Source organism: Raphanus sativus, chromosome 6 (genome assembly GCF_000801105.2).
Source record: "Raphanus sativus cultivar WK10039 chromosome 6, ASM80110v3, whole genome shotgun sequence".
Lineage (NCBI taxonomy): Eukaryota > Viridiplantae > Streptophyta > Magnoliopsida > Brassicales > Brassicaceae > Raphanus > Raphanus sativus.
The window spans coordinates 34,920,815-34,938,820 of record NC_079516.1 but is presented as its reverse complement, the minus strand read 5'-3'; the positions used below and the strand labels follow the sequence as shown (position 1 = coordinate 34,938,820).

Sequence of the window (18,006 nt, the reverse complement as noted above, 5' to 3'; positions counted from 1 at the left end):
TACAGGTAAGTCTTCTGGCTGTAGAAGACTTACCTTTAAGTCTTCTGGCTATAGAAGACTTACCCGTAAGTCTTCTGGCTGTAGAAGACTTAAGGGTAAGTCTTCTGGTCAAACTGGAGGACTTAAGGGTAAGTCTTCTGGTCAAACTGGAGGACTTACTGGTAAGTCGTCTGGGATAGACGGGTTAGTTTTGTATTTGACCGGGATAAGTCGTCTCTGGGAAAACAGAAAAATCAATATTTGACCAGTAAGTCGTCTGGGATAAGTCGTCTGGGATAAACGGGTTAGTTTTGTATTTGACCGAATTGTGTCAGATATTTGACTTTTTCTGGACGACTTACTTGTAAGTCGTCTCTGGGAAAACAAAAAAAATCAATATTTTATTATTTCTAGACGACTTACAAGTAAGTCTTCTCAGGTTAGTTTTGCAATTGGAAAATAAAACTTAAATATTAATTTTTTCCTAGACGACTTACTTGTAAGTCGTCCAGTCAGTTACTTGAAAGTCGTCCAGAATTTTTTTTCTGAGATTCTGGTCAAACCTTACTTATCTCAGACGACTTTCAAGTAAGTCGTCTGACTAGACGACTTACAAGTAAGTCGTCTAGGAAAAATTAAATATTTAAGTTTTATTTTCTAATTGCAAAACTAACCTGAGAAGACTTACTTGTAAGTCGTCTAGAAATAATAAAATATTGATTTTTCTGTTTTCCCAGAGACGACTTACAAGTAAGTCGTCCAGAAAAAGTCAAATATCTGACACAATTCGGTCAAATGCAAAAATAACCTATTTGTCCTGGACGACTTACTGGTAAGTCGTCTGGAGTTTTTTTTAACAAACAAAATTGAACGACTTACAAGTAAGTCGTCCCATTTAAAAGTCAATTGCAAAAATGACCTCTCCAGACGACTTACTTGTAAGTCTTCCAGACGACTTACTAGTAAGTCTTCTAGACTTATGTTTAGTAAACTTTCATTTTCTCTAATAATATAAATTTTTTTAAACATTTTCTTATTAATTCATGTATATTAATCAATATTGGAGATACTGAATGAAATTTATAACATAATTGGTGATATATATGAGGTTACCAATATTCATGTTACTCAAAGTTTCTAGCTAATATGTTTTTAACTCATACATGTTCTATCTTTGTTAATGTGTTTTATTTTGAATTTTTGCAGATGACATGTTAGATACATGCATTATATGGAGAATAAAAGCATTCAGATGTTGTGTATAAAACAATACAAGTCTGAAGATTTAACAATTACAGAAGACTTACCAGTAAGTCGTCTGATAAGTCTTATACACAAAAGATTTACCAGACGACTTACTGGTAAGTCTTCTACAAAAAAATATTTTCAACACAAACTTGTAAAAAATGTGTTATGCTTTGACTAGTTATTATTATTTTTTTCCATCTCTTAAGTATTTTTGTTATAGAAACCAATGATGATTATTGTTATGAGTTGGAACAATGGTTAAAATGCTTATTAAAATGTTGTATCAGTATGAGGCTACCAACATTCTTATTTATTACATATATTACATCTTGGGAAACATTATTAATGACTTTACGAAAATGTCACAACTAAGGGAGTACACATGTAAAACACAAAACATACCACAAACAAACTATTATATATCATTTCTCTACAAAGACAAGCTTAGACTCCACTTAATATGGAAGAAAAATTCTTCAGAAGTCTTGTAGGAGGTCCAGACGACTTCCAGGACGTCCAGAAGACTTCCAGGACGTCCAGACGACTTCCATGAGGTCTAGACGACTTCTAAGAAGTCCAGACGACTTCCAGGAGGTCCAGACGACTTCCAGGAGGTCCAGACGACTTAAAGGAGGTCCAGACGACTTCCAGGAGGTCCAGACGACTTCCAGAAAGTCCAGACGACTTCCAGGAAGTCCAGACGACTTACAGGAAGTCCAGACGACTTTCAGGAAGTCCAGACGACTTTCAGGAAGTCCAGACGACTTCCAAGAAGTCCAGAGGAAGTCGTCTGGACTTTCTGGAAGTCGTCTGGACCTCCTGGAAGTCGTCTGGACCTCCTTTAAGTCGTCTGGACCTCCTAGAAATCGTCTCGACCTCCTGGAAGTCGTCTGGACCTCCTGGAAGTCATCCCAGAAGTCTTCCAGATCTGAAAAACCTGCATATCCAGATCTGAAAAATCTGCACATCCAAAAACGTTCAAATGGCTTAAAAACATATGTTAATTACATGATTTCAATTTTTCATTTATCAAAATATTTTTTTATAAATTTTATAAACTATTTTTAAGATCAACTATACCAGAAGACTTACTTGTAAGTCGTCCAGTCGTCTAGAAGACTTACTTGTAAGTCGTCCAGCCGTCTAGAAGACTTACTTGTAAGTCGTCCAGTCGTCTAGAAGACTTACTTGTAAGTCGTCTAGTCGTCTAGAAGACTTACTTGTAAGTCGTCCAGACCCTAAATTTAACCCCTAAACTAAATTGACTAAAATTAACTAACTAAATAAGTTATAAAATCAAATTAAACTTGCTTAGTGTTTACTATACACATAAATAAACACATTTGGGTAAATTTCATATTTTTCAAAAATACTTTTATGCTTTCTAAAATCTAACCCTAAGAACACATACAATACTACAACATATGTTGGCAAAACCTAAACCAAAGAATATCATGACTCACTACTTTCACTCATCTATGTTGAAAACAATTCACTTTTGTTATATTTTAATTTATAACACTTTTAACATATCTTAATTACATGCTTTAAATTTTTCACTTATCAAAATATTTTTAAAAAAATTTATAAATTATTTTTAAGATTAACTATACTGAACACTTTTAACATATCTTAATTACATGCTTTCAATTTTTCACTTATCAAAATATTTTTAAAAAAATTTATAAATTATTTTTAAGATTAACTATACTGGACGGCTTTCAAGTAAGTCGTCTGGACGACTTACTTGAAAGTCATCTGGCCAGAAGACTTAGTGGGGTTAAAAACGTAAAAAAACTGTTTTTTTTTGTTTGGTCATAAGGGGTTGGTTGTAATTTCAATAGTCTTTTAAGTTACTTCTGCATTTGATTCAAGTTTTGATATACTTTTGCATTTGAAATCAAGTTGTGAGTTATATTTGACAATTTTCCCTTGAAATATTATTGAAATTTAATAAACTAAAGTTTTAGTTATTTTATATAAAAATTATATATAGTATACATATAAATATATAATTATATTTTAAATATTTTAAAAATATATATTAGGTACGGATCTGGGTCAAGATATCAGACCTAAAATTTCACTGTTCGAATCCATATCTGGATCTAAAATCACTATACAGATTAGGGCTTTGACCTCCCAGATATCCGCTTTTTGGACTGGATTTGGAGCGGATCCCGGATCAAATAACGAATCTCGGATATTAAGTCTTAGATCTAATTATTACAGAATAGAGTACCAAAAAACAAAACAAAAAAAATCAAATAAACTGAAAATTGTTATGAATTTGTGTTATAATTTTGAATTAAATATGCGATAGAGTTATATATTTAAATATAATATATAGTATATAAAAATTGAGGGTATAAAACATTGAGAATGTGTACATAGGATATGATATTAAACAACTAATCATAATATGTCAAATCATTATATATAAAATTATGAAACTTCTAAATTTTCTTTTTGCCAGAATAATAAAAATATGGTAAATTAATATTAGAACAAATATTATTTTTGAAATGATATTGAGTTTTGAAAATATAACCGTTACAAAAGCGCGTGTTATCAAAAGCAACAGCGAAAAGTAGATTTTTCCTCCAAACCTTTTTTTGTGACTTTACTAATTTCAATTTTCAGTTTCCACAGATTAAGCATTCTCTCTCTCTCTCTCTCTTTTTTATTTGCTTTAAATCTTTGAAGAATCTCTTCTGGATCAACTCCTCTTCCAGGGGTCTGCAAAATCTGAAGATTCGAAGAGTTTTTCTGATTAGTAAGTGTTTCGTCTTACGTAATTTGTGTAAGGAGTTCTAATTCTCCGCCTGAAATCGATCCGATGGGTTAGGGTTTTCTAGTTCCTCACTGTTTATGTTAGTTAGGGGTTTTTAAGTTTCGTGTAAATCGTTCTTATGTTGTAACTGTTTGGCGATTTTTATTTTCAATTTCCAAAGTTAAATTTCTTGCAGAGATCTTGGTTTAGGGTTTCGTTTTGAAGTGAAGCTTCTTGACTCACCACCATCGTCGTCGGAGGTAAAAGAAAAACTTTGTTTGTTGTTTGGGTTTCTATTTATGAAATGTAAAATACAATTACGATCATTATTCACGACTCAATACATTCCATTGCTATATCTGTATGATTTTTTCTGTTACTAAACTCTGTTTATATATGCATTAGTATATCTGTATGATCAAGTAATAGAGAGAGAGAGAGAGAGAGAGATGAACGTGATGGATATATACTACTTGGTAAGTTAAAAGAGTGAGAACCAAGATGGCCCTTGATCTACTCAGGTGTAATCTCTCTTGTTTGTATAAAATGTCACGCAAGTCCCATGGCTAGTGTTTTGAACAGATGATAGATAATATCGCTTGCAGTTTCAGCTAATCATGGGATGCATTGGTTAGAGGACAAAACTCACTGGCCTTCCTTTTGGCTGTCTACTGCTACTAACTGTCCAGGTAAGTTCTCTGTCTATGAAATTAGTTTCACGTTTGTTAATTTTTTTTTGTCTTTAGAGGATGGAATCCAATGAGAACAAAGTCAAACGTATATGATCAGTTCTCTTGGATGATGATGTTTTAGGATTTTGAAACCCAAAAAGGTCATAAGCAACAACTAAATCTTATAGTGTTTGTGTCAGATTCTTGTTTGGGTACATTGTTGCCTCGGAAACTAGACCCATAAGGAATCTTGGTTTGGTAGTGCATGTCTAAAGAGGGATATTATGGGATGGATAAAAAGTCTTAAGAAAAGTACTATATGGGATCTGTTTTTGATTAGGTGGAGGATAACGAGGATTAATAAGTCTTTTTAAGTAATGATTATGAATCTGAAACAGATCCCGTATAGGCAAAAAGACTATGGGAATGGAAAAGAAAATATGGACCAGCGGCTTAGGAAAAAAGTCCTTAGATGGTTAAAACGACTAAGGGCTTAATAAGACTTGTTGGATGAAAAGCCAGATTCCTTATTTTTGCTACCCACGGCTTACAAAAAGGTGTCTAGACAAAGACCACATGTGTCTGTTCTTAGACACCTAAGGACTAATGACTGAAACAAATACATGTTGGATGGGGGAAAAAAGTATAAACGGCTTAAAGAAGAAGTCTAGAAGGCTTACAAATCTCTAGACAAAGACCAGATTGGTTGATACTGGATGAAAATGATTACCAGCAGCTTAAAAAGAAAGTCCTTAGATGGAAAGACGGCTAATGACATAATTTTAATTCTTGGTGGATGGGGGAAAAGACCAACAACATCTCAAATAAGTATTAAGACAAAGACTTAAACGAAAAGCCACATTCCTAACTTTTGCTACCCACGACTTACAAAAGGGGCTTAGACAAATACATAAGTCCTCTAGAAAAGACCAGATGAATCGGGTTTTACACATGCTGGATGGAAAACACAACCAACAGTTAAAAAAAAGTCTTCATGTGACTAATGACTTAATGTTAACACTTGTTGGATGGGAACAAAAAATAACAACCTAGGGCTTAAGAAGTCTAAAACCAAAGACAATGAACCAAAAGGCCTAAAGAACGCCAATGGCTGACAAAGTCTTATATAGGGAATCTTAAGACAAGACTATGTAGGATCTGTTTTCGATCATTTGGATGGAGTCAAGGATAACGAGGATTTAAGAAAGCCTTTAAGTAAAGATTAACAGATCCCGTATAGTCATGATTACAAGTTCTTATACGGAAAAAACGACTAAGGGATATTATAAGACTTGTTGGATGGGAAAAAACGACCAACATGTCCATTAAGTCTTAAGACAAAGACTGAAATGAAAAGCCAGATTCCTTACTTTTTGCTACCCACGGCTTACAGAAGAAGTCTCTAGACAAAGAACATATGTGTAAATTTTTTAGACATGCTAGATGGAAAAACGATGGATGTCTGAAACAATACTTGTTGAACGGTTCAAAGAAGTCTAAAATGACATACAAAAGTCTCTAGGCATTTAGACATGATGGAAGGAAAATAGAGGGATGGCTGAAACAATAATACCGAGGGATGGCTGAAATAATACTTTTTGGATAAAGAAATGTACAGACAGCTTACAAACGTCTCTAGGCAAAAGACAAAGGGGGCTTTTAGACAGACAAATATCTCTAGAAAAAGACCAAATGTGTCTGTTTTAGACATGCTGGATGGTAAAAACAACCAGCAGTTAAGCAAAGGATATACAATGACTTGTTTTGCAGCTTGTTGGATGGGGGAAAAAAACCATCAGCTTAAGACAAAGTCTCAAAAAACTCTTTTATGACACACAGACTATGAGTTGGTTTCGTAATTTGGCGGATGGAACGAGTGACCACTCTTTGAAAGCAATCTTAAGACGAAAACAACTACAAGTCTACAAGTGTTAAGACAGCGCTGATATTAGAAGTCTTTTGATAAAACACTATCAAAGGCTTAAATATCATAACGAAATGATTCATTAACAAGGATTATGATTCGAAAAGAGATTCTTACAGCTAGTTGGATGGAAAAAAATATGACTGAAGGCTTAAATAAGACATGTTGGATGGTAAAGAAGAACGACCAACACAAAGATGTTGTAAGACGAAAACTTTTCACTGAGAACTATATGTCTTTGCGATAACCACAAGGCTCAGATAAACTATGAATTGACAATAGTTTTGTACTCTCGGCTGAAGTCCTTAATTGAAATGAAGTACAAATGTCTCTAGACAAAGACAATAGGAGTCGGTTTCTGGACATGTTAGATGGAATGAGTGAGCAGAGGCTAAGAAAAGAAGTCTTTAGATGGAAAAAACGACTAATGGCTGAGTTGAGTGAACAAAAAACGATCAACGACTTAAAAAAGTCTTAAAGACAAATATTATGAACCACAAGGCTTAAACTATTTATACAGTCGTCAAAGACTGAAATGGAAAAAAGACCTATGGGTCGGGTATTGGACTTGCTGGATAAAGAAACAACCCACGGCTTAGAAAATTCTTTCAACAATGACGATGGCTTCTTGTTTTACAATTTTTTGGTTGGAAAAATACGACCAACAACTGAAATTAGTCAAACTTTGACTGAAATGAAAAATCATGTTCCTTCTCAAGCCAATCACGTCTTAGACAAGTACTGTTTGGTTGGTTTCTCATTTTCTTGCATGGAAAATGGCCAACAGTCTAAATAAGTCACAAGACAATGGTTATAAATCGAGAAAACAGTTTCTTAAATAACCATACTGATCAGAAGCCTTTTGAGAAATACTCAGAATCTGTTAAGTTTATGAGTTGGGTGGATGGAACAACCAACCGTGTCTAATCAGCTAAATAAGACATGTTGGATGAAAAGTGGCCAGCAGTTTATAAAAAAGGTCTTTAGATGAGAAAAAAGACTTGTTGGATGGAAAAGAAAGAAACGACCAACGCTTAAAGAAGTCTTAGGACAAAAACTGTGAACCACAAGGCTCAAAGAAATATTTTTACTCGATAACCACAAGACTTGAAAGGTATACTATGATTTGGATAGATATAACGGCGACCAATGGGGCTAATAAAGTCGACAATTGCTGCAAAACTCTGCAGATAAAGACTAAAGAAGAATGACCAATTATCTAAAATCAGTCTTAACATAGAGACTTAGACAAAGACTACGGTTCGGTATTGGACTTGCTGGATAGAGAAACGATCCACAACTTAGAAAACTCTTTAGACAAAGACAATGTCATGGTTTAGACAAAGACGTTGCACAAAAAAAAGTATTTAGACAAAGATTGAAACGGTTTTAAAAAGTCACGAGATAAAAATTATTGACAAAGAGCATGAATCGGGAAAACAAAAACTTACGTTATCACATTGCTTAGCAGTTTTTCCACAAAGACTACTATGATCACTTTAGATTTGTTGGACGGGAAAAGCGACCAACAACTTACATATGTCTTTTGATAAAAAATAAGACTTGTTGGATGGGAAAGGCGACTAAAACAGCTTAAAGATGTCTTTTTGACAAAATCATATATTGTGATAACCACAAGGCTTAAAGATTTCTTAAAACATTGGTTGAGAAACTCACCAAAAACTGCAAAAATTCTTGGAAGTTTCTAGACAAAGACTATGGATGGGTATTCGACTTGAAGAATGAATGTCACAAGTGGCTGAAGAAAGTCACAAGTGGCTGAAGAAAGTCACAAATAACTTCAAAAAGTCTTGGAAGTGTCTACAAACATTGGCTCGGTATTCATCAACTTGAAGGATGAATAAGTCAATGATGGCTTGAAGAAGTCTTAAAAGTCTCTGAACAAGGACTATGGACAATTTGACTTGCTGGATAGAACAACAACCCCTAGGTTAGAAATGTCCCACAACTTAGAAAATATTTTGACAAAGACAACGTGTTGGTTTACGATTTGTTGGATGGGAAAAAAACGACCAACGACTAAAATAAGCTTTAAGACAAAGTCTGAAAAGAAAAAGAGAAAAAAAAAAACAGATTCCTTTCATTACGTACACGGTTTACAAGTCTCGACACAAAGACAATATGGGTTTAGAAAAAGGTCCTTGATGAAATAAAAAAAGTTCAAACGGCTTCTTTTTTTTTTTTCGCTCAATTACAACTTTCATTAACCAAATTTGAAATTACATGATTTTGACCTCTACAGAAATTAAACCACACTTACAATAAAGTGATCTGATATCACCTAAAAACACATTGCTGGAACCTACTCTACTGGATTCGATACTTCATTGTATTTTCACCCCGAGAAAGAGCTTACTCCACAGAATAAGCCACATCTTACACCCCTAAATTTAGACCCGAGATATGAAAACCCTAATAACCCAATAAGAGATTAAGCCTAAAACGTGATTACATTTTTGTATAAGTCACTAATCACCAAAGATCCGAGTGCTGCATTGGACTAGGACATCTTCACCGTCAGGTGCATTTCAAGTATTTCCCAATCATTATCGGAATCGAGTCTCGATCCTAAGCCAAGAACCGGAACGAAAGCCCAGACTGAAAAATCGGATCTTGACTGCGGCATCATGACCGGTATAGTAACTTTGGCCTCTAAGGATGTGGAGCTAATACTTCCAGACATTTCAGGTGAACCGCTATCGGAGCTGGGATGTACTGCTTCACCACGGCCCCTCACCAAAATCCATGCCTACGGTTGACAACTCCGTTGTTGTAGAGCTTTGCGTCGTGACATCTCCGGAAATTGAAGAATGTGACCCTTATCCACTGTCCATGGATTCACTTCCCCAGCCATGTACCGCCTCAAAAGGTGGTAGATTTAAGGTGGAAAAAGGCTCTCACCGAGCCACGCGCCGCCGCCGTGAAGCCGACCTTTCTCGTCTCCTCCTTTCCACAGACCTCACCGCTTCTCCATAGATCCGTCTGATGTTCTTCCTTTTGGTCTCGAGAAACCGCCAGATAGAAATCAACGTCACAGAGGAAGCTTGCATTGAACGCAAACAAGAGAAAGCAAAAGGAAAACGAGATTAAGGAGAGAGAGGATGGGCCTCCTGTAATCAACAACACTTCAGACCCTCCAGTTCAGACAATGTCTCTGTTGTGTGATCAAGCCCACACGTCTGGGCCTTCTAAACCTCAGCCCACGAAGACAGTTTTGTCTCTTCCCAACGGTAACAAAAGCTCTGCTTTGGTCAAGCCAAAAGATGGTCGTTGTACGAGCTCTGCAAGGCTGTACGTCAAGTTGCATAACCGATTTGATACTCTGAGTTTGTGTGCTGTCACCAGCTAGGCTGTGACGTGTTTGTCTTATCCAAGCACACACCTTTTCTATATATATCATTGCTCTGTAATAGCCTTTTCTTAAGCAAGAAACAATCAATAAAAGTTATCTTCTTCATCTTTCTCTCAAGCTTTGTATAAGCTTTCATGGTATCCGAGCTTCAGGGATTAGAACCTGAGGCTTAGCTATGGACGGAGATCCGTTTACTGCTCCCCTTACTATCACTCAATGTGTTACTCTCAAACTGAACGATTCCAACTATCTCTCATGGAAGTTTCAGTTTGAGCAGTTTCTCAACAGTCAGTCCCTTCTTGGCTACGTTACCGGTGCTGTTCTTCGTCCTCCTCCGACGCTTAGTGTTACAGACGGCGAGCTTACTACTGAACAGCCGAACCCAACTTATGCCAGATGGATCCAAACAGATCAACGTATCATGGCTTGGCTGTGTGGTTCTCTGTCAGAAGAAGCTATCAAGAGCGTCTACGGTCTCCGGTCCTCGCAGGAGCTGTGGTACTACCTCGCTCAGAAGTACAACCGCGTGTCTCCGACGAGGAAACTGGAGCTGCAGAGTCGCATTCAGAACACGAAGAAAGGTGCTCGCTCTCTTGCCGAGTATCTTGCTGAGATAAAGCTCCTCTGTGACCAGCTAGATTCCATTGGAGCTCCTCTGTCTGACCAAGAAAAGATTTGTGGAGTCCTTCGCGGTCTGGGCAGAGAATACGAGTTTATCTCTACAGTTATCGAAAACTCGATGGATGCCTTTCGTGGTCCCAACTTCGATGACGTGGTGTTTAAGCTAATCGGTTTCAACGAGAAACTTTCAGCCTACGAGACCTCCACTGATGTTGCTCTCCATCAGGCCTTCTATTCAAACCGAGGAGGTTACTCCTCCCGTGGTCGTGGATACAACAGAGGTGGTTCTCGAGGCAGAGGAAGCTACTCAACCCAAGGACGCGGCTTTCCTCAGCAGATCAGTCAAGGTTCTGGACGCGGTGCTCCCTCTACTGCAGAAAGACCTACGTGTCAAATATGCAACAAGTTTGGACATCCTGCTTATAAGTGCTACAATAGGTTTGACCATTCTTTCCAAAGTGAAGAGTATCACAGAGCTCTTGCTGCGTTAAGATCTCAACAACAGCAGGTGCCTGGTCAAGAATGGTGCGCTGATTCTGGAGCAACCGCACACATCACCAACCAGTCATCTCACCTTCAGTCCGCTCAGGCGTATACAGGTAGTGATACAGTCTTGGTTGGGAACGGTGAGTACCTGCCTATCACTCACATCGGTACTGTAGAACTGCCTAGTCTTCAAGGTAAGCTTCTCTTGAATGATGTTCTGGTTTGTCCTAATATTACAAAGTCGCTTCTGTCAGTGTCACGTCTTACTGCTGATTACCCGTGTTGCATAGAGTTCGATTCTGATAGTGTTATTGTGAAGGACAAACAGACAAGGCAGCTTCTCACCAAGGGCAGTAGACAGAAAGACCTCTACGTGCTGGAGAATCCGCAGTTCATGGCTTACTATTCTCACAGACAGCGAGCCGCTAGTGATGATGTGTGGCACTTGAGGCTAGGTCACCCGCATCAAGATGTTCTCCAGCGTTTGTCAGCAAATAAAGCTATCTTCCTCAATAAATCCAGTTCACAGTTCTGTGAGGCATGTCAACTTGGAAAGTCGTCTCGTTTGCCTTTTTCAGCTTCTGATTGTGTAGCCACTAAACCTTTAGAACGAGTGCACTGTGACCTCTGGGGACCTTCTCCAGTTTTCTCCACTCAAGGTTTTAGATTTTATGCAGTTTTTGTTGATCAGTTTTCAAGATACACTTGGTTGTACCCTTTGAAGTTGAAATCAGATTTCTATTCCGTGTTCTTGAATTTCCAAAAGTATGTTGAACTTCAACTAGACTGCAAAATTAAAACGCTTCAACTAGATGGTGGTGGCGAGTTCACAAGCAATCAACTCAAACAGCATCTTGCTATCTGTGGCATTAGACATCAGATGTCTTGCCCACACACCCCTCAGCAAAATGGACTTGCTGAGAGGAAGCACCGACATGTAACAGAACTTGGTCTTTCTCTAATGTTTCAAAGCAAAGTTCCTCATCAACTTTGGGTAGAAGCATTTATGACTACTGCTTACTTAAGCAATCTCCTTCCTTCTTCGGTGCTTACTAATCATATGAGTCCGTATGAAGTTTTGGTTGGCAAACCTCCAGTTTACACGTCACTGAGAGTCTTCGGATGTAGCTGCTATCCCTTCCTCAGACCATACGCAGAGAACAAGTTCGATCCAAAAAGTCTTCATTGTGTCTTTTTGGGTTACAGTGACAAGCACAAGGGGTACCGATGTCTTCATCCTCCAAGTGCTAGAGTTTTTATAAGTCGGCATGTTCTCTTCAACAAAAGCTCTTTTCCCTATCAGAAAGAATATCAGTCGTTTCTGCAGCTTTCTGATACTAAGTTGTTATCTGCCTGGAAGTCTGAGTTCGTTGAAGCCCCTCCTCCTGCAGTCTCAGAACCCGAAGAAGAGTATATCCCTTGTGTTCCCAAACCTCAGCAGGTTGCCTCTCCAGCGCCAACTATCTTCTCTGATGACGACTTTCCTCCTCTGCCTTCCCCTGCTGCTCTGTCCCCTCCAGCGCCTGCTCAACCCCATCCTATGGTTACTAGAGGAAAGGATGGTATCCGTAAGCCCAATCCACGGTACATTCTCATGTCTGTCAAGACGAACTACCCTGAGCCGAAGTCTGTTGCAGCTGCTCTCAAGGATCCTTATTGGACAGCTGCAATGGGTCATGAGAAAAACAACATGGAGTTGACACACACTTGGGATTTGGTGCCTCCTCCTGCAGATGTACAACCTGTGAGCTGTGGTTGGATTTACAAATCTCAGTTCAACGCTGATGGCACCTTGAAGAAGCGCAGAGCACGCCTAGTCGCTAGAGGAAACGAACAAGAAGAGGGGATAGATTTCGTTGAAACATATAGTCCAGTTGTAAGAACTGCTACTATACGTTCTGTTCTCCACATAGCCACTGTGAAGGGATGGAAAATCAAGCAGCTGGATGTAGAAAACGCTTTTCTACATGGTGATTTGAAAGAAACTGTATATATGAAACAACCTCCCGGTTTCATTGATCCAACCAAACCTCAGCACTTGTGCAAACTCCGAAAGGCTATCTACGGTATACGTCAGTCTCCACGAGCTTGGTTTGATAAATTCAGTACGTTTCTCTTGGAGTTTGGTTTCAAGTGTACACACGGAGACCCTTTTCTCTTTGTGTATCTACACGGTTCAGATGTTATCTATCTCTTGTTGTATGTGGACGACATGCTTCTCACAAGCAACAATGACAAGCTGATCGACAGGCTAATGGTTACTCTGCAATCAACATTCCACATGAAAGATATGGGTCCGGTACACTACTTCTTGGGTATCCAAGTGCAGCCTCACGACGACGGTTTGTTCTTGTGCCAAGAAAAATACACGAAGGATCTCTTAGAGATAGCAGGTATGGCTGGTTGTGATCCGGTGTCCACGCCTTTGCCGTTACAGTTGGATAGAGTTGCTGGTCAAGAAGAGTTGTTTCCAGAACCTACTTACTTCAGAAGTCTAGCCGGGAAGTTGCAGTATCTTACCTTGACTAGACCTGACATTCGATCGCTGTTAACTATGTTTGTCAGAAGATGCATGCTCCTACAAAGGCAGACTTCACTAATCTTAGGCGCATCTTGCGTTACTTGAAGGGTACCAGCAGTCTTGGTTTGAACATTAACGCCAAAACAGGCTTCCTTCTCTATGGCTTCAGTGATAGTGATTGGGCGGGATGCCGCGAAACACGTCGTTCAACTGGAGGGATGTGCACCTTCCTTGGCTCCAACATCATCTCTTGGTCAGCCAAACGCCATCCTACAGTCTCCCGGTCCTCAACCGAAGCAGAGTATCGAACTCTGTCTATCACTGCGACGGAACTAAAGTGGCTCGCTTCGTTGCTTGGCGAAATGGGTATTTCTCTACCTGACCCTCCTCAGTTATACTACGATAATCTCTCTGTTGTCTACCTTACTGCAAATCCTGCTCTCCACAACCGGTCCAAACACTTTGACACCGACTTCCACTATGTTCGTGAGAGAGTAGCACTCGGCGCTCTGGAAGTCAGTCAGATACCGTCGGCTCAGCAGCTTGCCGACATCTTCACGAAGTCTTTAGCTCAGCAACCGTTCTGCTTGTTGCGGGACAAACTCGGCGTTGTCTTGCCTCCCATGCCTCGTTTGCGGGGGTGTGTAATCAACAACACTTCAGACCCTCCAGTTCAGACAGTGTCTCTGTTGTGTGATCAAGCCCACACGTCTGGGCCTTCCAAACCTCAGCCCACGAAGACAGTTTTGTCTCTTCCCAACGGTAACAAAAGCTCTGCTTTGGTCAAACCAAAAGATGGTCGTTGTACGAGCTCTGCAAGGCTGGACGTCAAGTTGCATAACCGATTTGATACTCTGAGTTTGTGTGCTGTCACCAGCTAGGCTGTGACGTGTTTGTCTTATCCAAGCACACACCTTTTCTATATATATCATTGCTCTGTAATAGCCTTTTCTTAAGCAAGAAACAATCAACAAAAGTTATCTTCTTCATCTTTCTCTCAAGCTTTGTATAAGCTTTCACCTCCGACACAGGCGCTTGCCGGGTCGGAGTTAGGGTTCTTGTTCTTTGAAGTTCCGAGAGAGAGAGGAGGTTTCACGGAAGAGTTCAAACGGCTTTTTAGACATGCTAAAAGGTAAAAAATACCAACTTCTTTGTGACAAAAGTATTTTGACGGAAAAGAAAAGACTAATGGCTAAAAGAAAAAAAACTTGTTAGATGAAAAAGAAAACACGACCAATGACGTAATTTGATGTATGGAAAAAGACCAAAAAATAAGATTTTTGACAAAAAGATTGTGCATCAAGAAATAAGATCTAATATATTAAAACGGAGTCATATTTTTATCTACCTAAGAAAGTTGATTTTAAATTTTGGACTTTTTCAACTTTATTACCATGCTACCTTATATATTGGACTAACTAAATAATATAACCGAATTACTTAAAATAAACCAAAATCTAATCTACTAGAACCGGTTGTGATAATACGTACATAAAAACACGGCTACATAATTAATTGAATCATTTAGTGTACATTACCACATATTCATCAAATATAATTACCTTATTTATTATATGAGCCAAACAAATATCTCTCATATACGGACTGCTTTTTCTATCGTTTATGTTTCTTCTTCTACGCTGGTTTTTGAAGATTGATTTTTTTTTTTTTTTTTTTTTTTGAAGATTGTTGGTTTTAGGGTTTTGGTTTCTGGGTTTTCTCTTAATTGGGAGAATGGCTATTTCTTAGCTCACTATTGTTAATATCAAAGGTTATTTAAGGGTATTACTTTATTGTATCTGATTATTTCAATTATGAATTTATTGTAACTAAAATTAGACAAGGATATATTACTACGTATATTGATAACTCATAACAAAATATATTATATATAAAGCCATAAACGATTATATATATTAATGTCCAATAAAGTACATGAATAGTGACAGTATAAATTTACAATATATACAGCCACAATGTAAGCAAAAACCAAAATAACAAAACTCAAACCAAATTCAAATATATAAATAACCAAACAATTAACCATAAATAACCAAATACAACTCCCGAACTCAAATTTATAAAATATCATCAAATCTTAAAATTTTAATTTATAAACATAAACATAAATAATTTCGTGCAACCGTAAACTAAAAAAACTAGAAAATATAACGGGAAATATAGCTATCTAAATGAGAACTAAAATCGATAATTCCATGTCCCTATCCATATTCACGTGATTAGATTCAATTTGAAATTTTATTGAATTCTTAACATTGTTATTTGAAGTAAACCAAAATAACTAAACTTAAACCAAACCTAAATTCAGAAATGACCTAACAGTTCATATATGTTTTAAATTAAAAATCAAATAACACAACCGAATCGAAACCACATTGAAAATCAAAAATTATAATCTAAAAGTGAATTGAAATTTAATAACTGCACCTAAACATATATATTAGTGAATAAACATACATGTTAATAAATTTATTAACAAAAATAGTTCCGCACTTTTAAGTGCGGGTTCTATCCTAGTTCTTACTTAAACAAAGACAATAGACTTGTTGTATGGAAACATGACTGACGGCTAATTAAGTCGTACGACTAATATTCTTGAGCAAAGATTATGAACCCGAGACAGATTCTTACTTAACCACACGCCCTGGGTAGATTTCTTACATATATCACTAAAATGACTATGAATTGAAAGCAGGTTCATGACTTTACATCACTGCTTAAAGGGCTAAACACAAAAACTACTTCCTGATTCGTTGAATGGAAAAATACAACCAAAACTTCAAACGGTCATTAGTGAAGTAAATACTAATTAATTCTATTTTTTTCTTTTCAGGTATGTGCTTCAGAAGGTGTTCAAATTGTAAGACTAATCACGATTCTGTTTTGTAGAAGAAAAGACCGATCACTAGAATTTTTATATGTCAGTCGTCTCTATTTTGATCCTTCTAGTTCCAAGTCTGCTTTTCGTGTTGGCTTACTTACTTATGTCGATTTTGTAAGAAATCCCGGGTGAATTTCTTCTCCCAATCATTAGAACGGTTTTATCTTGGGAAATTGGAATACATAAACATAACAACCAAAGAAATCAGGTTTATGACCATTACAACTTATTGGTTATGATTTTCTGTATATTTCTGTATTAATTGCTTTTCTACCCTTCACACCACGCGCACCACCATTTTCTTCTTCTCTTTATGTTTATGGTTTTGTCTATTTCATCTCTGATCATTTCAATTTCTTTCTCTTCAATCACCTCTGATTTTAACATCACCACAATCGCCATTGACAATTATTTCATTTTTCTATACAATTGGATCTTCCACCATTTTTGTGGATTATATGATTCTCCACCACCACCATGGTTACCCCTGTTTTCTCTTCCACCACTCTCGCTACTCGTGATCTCTTTATTTTTTTTTCTACCGTGCCTTTTGAATTGTAGTTGTAGTGGACATATAAGTGTATCTAAGCAACCCAATATGTCTGTGTGTTATCTCAAATCGAAACCCCTGTATATTTTTCAAATCTGATTAGAAAGGGCAAAACGACGATACAAGTACTTTCTGAATTAAGTTAGAGTAAAAGTTCAATCTCATATACTATACGAGAGCAATAAATAGTATAGTCACACGAGTGTTGATGATGTCTCTTGTAGTGCATAAGGCCAGAATATAATTATCATATTTTGGACGTTCAAATTGCCATAATATTCTAAATGAAATATAGTATAACTAACATATTGCCATATTATTTTAAATGAAATATATCATCCGTTGTATATTCCATACTATTTTAAATTACAGTATAGTATGATACCTTTTTTTATCTTCTTTTGCAATTTGTATCTTCTTCACTACTTTCTGGTTCTTCTTACTCACTATTTTACCAGTTACATTGTTTTGTCATTCAACATCGTCGCCACTCATCATCTCTCTCTATATAAGGAAATTTTAGAAAATTTCATATATACAAAATTTATGGATGTGTCAAGTATTCCATACCATAATATGTATAGCATAGTCACGTAATGAATAAGGGTTTGGGTTTAGAGTTTAGGGTTTAGGATTATGGTTTGGGTTTAGGGTATATGGTATATGGTTTGGATTTAGAGTTTGGATTTAGGATTTAGGGTTTAGAGTTTGGGTTTGGGTTTAGGGTTTAGAGTTTTGGTTTGGGTTTGGGTTTAGGGTTTAGAGTTTGGGTTTGGGTTTGGAGTTTAGGGTTTAGAGTTTGGGTTTGGGTTTGGGTTTAGAGTTTGGGTTTAGAGTTTGGTTTGGGTTTATAGTTTACGGTTTAGAGTTTGAGTTTGGGTTTAGAGTTTGGGTTTGAGGTTAGGGTTTAGGGTTTAGGGTTTATAATTTGTGTAATTGTCACAAATTTAACTTTTAT

At 37.2% G+C, this 18,006-nt stretch overlaps 1 long non-coding RNA gene across 1 annotated transcript; it reads left to right on the top strand.

The window, feature by feature from the left end:
- The first annotated feature begins 3,865 nt into the window (after positions 1-3,865).
- Positions 3,866-6,653, top strand: LOC130496709 (uncharacterized). The gene is made up of 2 exons (XR_008935887.1): positions 3,866-4,003; positions 4,197-6,653. It is a non-coding gene; the product is annotated as an uncharacterized LOC130496709 (long non-coding RNA).
- Positions 6,654-18,006: the final 11,353 nt, after the last annotated feature.